At 37.6% G+C, this 6,000-nt stretch overlaps 1 protein-coding gene across 2 annotated transcripts in view; it reads right to left on the reverse strand.

Moving 5' to 3' along the window:
* The window catches only part of LOC106090515 (formin-J), a 327,305-nt gene extending 326,406 nt beyond the window's left edge, over window positions 1-899 (reverse strand). For both annotated transcript variants that reach the window (XM_059366827.1, XM_059366830.1), the window contains exon 1: window positions 106-899. The gene's annotated coding sequence lies outside the window, so the exon portion shown is untranslated. The remainder of the gene's footprint in view (window positions 1-105) is intronic.
* Window positions 900-6,000: the final 5,101 nt, after the last annotated feature.

The following is a 6,000-nucleotide window of genomic DNA, read 5'->3' on the forward strand; positions in this document are numbered from 1 at the left end:
AATAAATAAATAAAAGCAAATTGTGTAAACATTACTTAAAGCATTCACTGTACAACAGATTTTTTTATAGGTACAGTTTAAACCAGAGTTGCATTTCAAGCTTACCTTTCTTAACTGGAGTTGCCATAATGCAACTGTGTTCATTTAAACGCTTCATTGTTGCAGATGCTGGTACTATAGCTGTTGTTGACGATACTTTTGGTTCATTGTTTCTTTACTCTCTCCTATGCTTCACTCCTCGTTTATTTGCTTTGTTTTGATTTTCAATCCTCACGTTGTTATTGTTACACAGATAGATGCATTTGCCATAAAACATTGTTTAGTAAGCCTCACAATGAGAGAGGGATTCCAGCAAACGAAAAACTTCAAATAAGAATCACTGCACTTCCCCTCCCCATGATTCTTCACAACTCGTCGCGACTGGGGAGTATTGGAGCTGAAAACCAAAATTTCCCACACCAACCAAACAAAATATCGCTTACTCAACACAAAGATCACGATGACAACAAAAAGTTAAACCGGTTTCAAATTGAGAGCTGAGGTTGATTTTTGTTTTTATTTCTGTTTTTTTTTTTCTTTTCTTCTTAGTTTTCTGTTTTTGTCAGCATTACAACCGCAAACCAAACGATGCGTTTTTTCTCTTTTCGGTTTTGTGTGGACGTTTTTTGGGTCTACCTCTGTGCGATGACTCTAATTTGCGCTTCCGTATACATAAACAATAACGTTTTTCAAAGATGTTTATCGCGAAAACGTTTGACTCGCTATTTCTTTTGTTTTATATGGCAAAAATCGTGATGGTTTTAAATGAGCACTGGTTTATTTTTATTTTTGTTAGGTTATAAATTTTGAAGATTTTGTTAATTTTTTCACACTTTATTACTTGCACGTTAATTAATAAGAATTAGATATTGCTGTTTTTTTTTCTTGTTTGCTAAAAATATCTTTTGTTTTCAGTTTAGTACTATAAACTTATTTTGTTTTATGGTTTTATGACCATTGTGAGTAAACCCAAATGCCTTTCTCCACCACTCCGTTACATTTCGGATGCAATCTCACAGAATGCTTGAACCAGACTGAGTTAAGCTTTGATCTAAACCAAAATGCTGCTCCACTGGGGAGTTCGTCGCAACTGCAATTGTGCATGTGTATCTGTGGCGAATCAAGACTGGTTTTTATTTGCTTCTCCTATTGACTTAGAGAGCTTTGATTGGGGACGGAGAAGATAATCTGAAAATGTGTTTCAGTTTAGTTTAGAGTTGCCATGTTGGGAAAAAACTAACAAATGAATAACACAATATATGTCAAAAGAACTAAAGTTTGATACTTTATACGAGTTTCACAGTGAAAGTCCAAGTAAACACTATACGAGTTTCACAGTGAAAGTCCAAGTAAACACTATAAGAACCTAAATGAAAACATAATTTATAAAAAATGTATTAAGGCCTGGTTATGCTCTTATAAATGTAGTGTAAATGTAGAACAAATGTATCGTAAAGAGGCAATTATGATCTTTATAAAACGTATCATTTGATATTATAAACAAAACAATTTTATTAACAAACCAGTAGAGAAGGGCAAATGTCAGGCGGTGCCGACTGTATAATACCCTACACCTACCCTATAGGTATAATGTGGGAGCTATATCCAATTCTTAACCAATTTTGATGGACCTCGGCGGAAATATGTTCAAACTGTAACAACTACTGTTGACAATAACCACATTATTCCAAATTACCCAAAATCTGACGAGCATATATATGGGAGCTAGATCTAATTCTGAACCTATTTCGAGCAAACATCTCAGATAATGTGGTAGTCGTCGACGAAAGCGTTGTGGAAAATTTTGGAAAGATTGGTCAAACAATGCGCTTGGGTGAAAATATGGCGATATATTATACATATATGACAGCTATATCTAAATCTGGGCCGATTTCTATGAAATTCACCAGTAATATCGAGAGTCATAAGAAAATTCATCCTGCGAAATCTTGAGAGAATCGGTTAAAAAATAAGCACTTTCTTGCAATATTTCTCAAATCTGAAATATTACCTAAATCTGAACCGATTTCGAGCAAACTTCTCAGATGCTTTTACAGTCGTCGTGGAAAGGGTTTTTATAAAATTTTTGGCAAGACGGGTCAATAAATGCGCTTGCTGTGACGCTAGAAGTTAAAATCCGACGATATATATATATGACAGCTATATCAAAATCTGAACCGATTTCTATAAAATTCATCTATAAAATCGAGAAGCAAGAGAAAATCCTTCCTGCCATATTTCGAGAGAATCCATTAACAAATGACCATTTGATTGCAATATTACTGCAAATCGGCCGAGAATATATATATGAGAGCTATGTCTAAATCTGAAACGATTTCGAGCAAACTTAAGACACATTGTGGAAGTCGTCGCGGAAAGCGGTGTACGAAATGTTGGGATGATTGGTCAATAAATGCGCTTGCAGTGGCTGTAGGAGTGAAAGTCGGGCGATATATATATATATATGAGAGCTACATCTAAATCTCGACATTACTGGTGAATCCATGAAATTCACCAGTAATGTCGAGAGTCATAAGAAAGTTATTTCTGCTAAATTACAAATGAGCATTTTATTGCGTTATTACTGCAAATCGGGCGAACATATATATGGGAGCTATATCCAAATCTGAACCGATTTTAATAGAATTTAGCTTTAATATCGGGAGTCATAAAAATATCCTTCCTTCAGAATTTCGAGAAAATCGGTTAACAAATGACCATTTCATTGCAGTATTACTGAAAGCCAAAATTTCGAGAGAATCGGGTAACAAATGACCATTTCATTGCAGTATTACTGAAAATCGGGCGAACATGTACATGGGAGCTTTATCCAAATCTGAACCGATTTTAACCAAATTTAGCCGTAAAATAGGCAGTCATAAAAAAAATCCTTCTTGCCAAATTTCGAGAAAATCGGTTTAGAAATGACCATTTTATTGCAGTATTACTGAAAATCGGACGACCATATATATGGGAGCTATATCCAAATCTGAAAAAAAGGATAAAAGAAAAGATATGCTCTGCTATTAGAGCGATATCAAGATATGGTCCGGTTCGGACCACAATTAAATAATATGTTGGAGACCTTTGTAAAATGTCAGCCAATTCGAATAAGAATTGCGCCCTTTGGGGGCTGAAGAAGTAAAATAGAGAGATCGATTTATATAGGAGCTGTATCAGGCTATAGACTGATTCAGACCATAATAAACACGAATGTTGATGGTCATGAGAGGATCCGCCGTACAAAATTCCAGCCAATTGCGGCCTCTAGAGGCTCAAGAAGTCAAGATCCCAGATCGGTTTATATGGCAGCTATATCAGATTATGGGCTGATTTGAACCATACTTGGCACAGTTGTTTAAAGTCATAATTAACTACGTCATGCAAAATTTCAGCCAAATCGGATAGGAATTGCGCCCTCTAGTGGCTCAAGAAGTCAAGTCCCCGTATCAGTTTATATGACATTTATATCAGGTTAGGGGCCGATTTAAACTATACTTGGCACAGTTGTTAGATATCATAACAAAATACTTCGTGCAAAATTTCATTCAAATCGGATAAGAATTGCGCCCTTTAGTGGCTCAAGAAGTCAAGACCCTAGATCGGTTTTTATGGCAGCTATATCAAAACATGGACCGATATGGCCCATTTAAATTTCCAATCGACCCACGCTAATAAGAAGTATTTGTGCAAAATTTCAATCGACATAAAATGTCACGACGATTAAGAATATATATACTTTATGGGGTCTCTGACAAATATTTCGAGTAGTTACAAACAGAATGACGAAATTAATATACCCCTATCCTATGCTGTTTGGGTATAAAATTACTTGAAAGTGAGGGAGGGTCTATTGTCGGAAAACTTCAGGCATACGGGCAGGTCGGAGAAGACACCATTCCAGGAAGTGGTGCAAGAAGTCGAGACGTCTCTCCAACTAAAGGAGTACGCGATGGCGGTTTTCCTAGATATTGAAAGGACATTTAATATCGAGGAGATGCATAGACAGCCAACGCCCAGAACCGCACTGGGGTCCAACTGAGTTACTGCCTGTGTGACTGTATGTTACTTGAAAGGACTATCAACACGGACTTCGGAGATAATGTTGTTGTAACAGGGTTGTACACTGAGCTCTTGGTGATGAGCGAATCCATCGGATCAATCCGGTACGTACAACCGGCTGCCATGGGATTGGTAGATAATGTAGTCAGGTAGCGGGCGATAAGGGGAACACCTCAAGAAAGGGGTGTTCTCGGGATTCGTTTTACCGGGTGGGTGGGAGTAATGGGAATCGAATCCTCTGTTTGAAGATAATGATACCTCGGTCTTTATAGATAGCTCCAAAATGGAGACAGGCATTGGATTGGGACCTTACTCTGACACACAAAATATCGGTACGTCGGTGAGAGTCGGGCGAATGTATGTTCTTTAGGTCAGAGCTCTGTGCCATAACGATAGCCGCAAAGGGATTTCAGGGAAGGGATTTACAGTTTTCGAAATCATCAGTATACATATATGGCGGCCCTTAAGGCCGTGGTTCTAGGGCAGTGAGGTCGAAGTTCTTTGCGGAATGTGTGGAATCCCTGACTAGGCTCCAGTTTCTTTTTATCACATATTTTGGATTTTTTCATTTTCTTTTCATAACAGGTCAGACTGACCACCGACTGAGCTCAACTGGTTGGCTTCCGAACCAACCTAAACCTAAACTTTCAATAATAAATTGTGATAAATTCCACAGAGAAATCATAGAATAGTAGAAAAGCCGTATTCTAAATGTAAATTTTTGGTTTTGAAATTAGCTTAAACTTCAAATTTTGTCAGCTGACACGAAAACGAAACGTAAAATTTTGTTTTTACTAAATTCTACTTTTCGGTTACGGTCGACACGTTCGGTAATTATTTGTAAGTGTATTCATAAGCCAAAACAAAACAGCTGACACGTTTTCCTACATTTATTTTCCTACATTTACGAGAGCATAACCAGGCCTTTAAAAAATGATTTTTTTTTAAATTAATAATTATAACAAGTAAAAGCGTGCTAAGTTCGGCCGGGCCGAATCTTATATACCCTCCACCATGGATCGCATTTGTCGAGTTCTTTTCCGGGCATCTCTTCTTTGGGAAAAAAGGATATAAGAAAAGATTTCCTCTGCTATTAGAGCGATATCAAGATATGGTCCGGTTTGGACCACTATTAAATTATATGTTAAGGACCTGTGTAAAATGTCAGCCAATTCGAATAAGAATTCCGCCCTTTGGGGGCTCAAGAAGTATAATAGAGAGATCGATTTATGTGGGAGCTGTATCAGGCTAGAGACCGATGCAGACCATAATAAACACGTATGTTGATGGTCATGAGAGAATCCGTCGTACAAAATTTCAGGCAAATCGGATAATAATTGCGACCTCTAGAGGCTCAAGAAGTCAAGATCCCAGATCAGTTTATATGACAGCTATATCAGGTTATAGACCGATTTGAACTATACTTGGCACAGTTGTTGGATATCATAACAAAACACGTCGTGCCAAAATTCATTCAAATCGGATAATTCCGCACTCTAGAGGCTCTAGAAGTCAAGACCCAAGATCGGTTTATATGGCAGCTATATCAGGTTATGGACCGATTTGAACCATACTTAGTACAGTTGTTGGATATTATAACAAAACACGTCGTGCAAAATTTCATTGCAATCGGACAAGAATTGCACACTCTAGAGGCTCAAGAAGTCAAGACCCTAGATCGGTTTATATGGCAGCTATATCAAAACATGGACCGATATGGCCCATTTACAATTCCAACCGACCTACACTAATAAGAAGTATTTGTGCAAAATTTCAAGCGGCTAGCTTTACTCCTTCGGAAGTTAGCGTGCTTTCGACAGGCAGACGGACGGACGGACAAACGGACGGACATGGCTAGATCGACATAAAATATCACGACGATCAAGAATATATATACTT

This window comes from Stomoxys calcitrans, chromosome 4 (assembly GCF_963082655.1).
Source record: "Stomoxys calcitrans chromosome 4, idStoCalc2.1, whole genome shotgun sequence".
NCBI lineage: Eukaryota > Metazoa > Arthropoda > Insecta > Diptera > Muscidae > Stomoxys > Stomoxys calcitrans.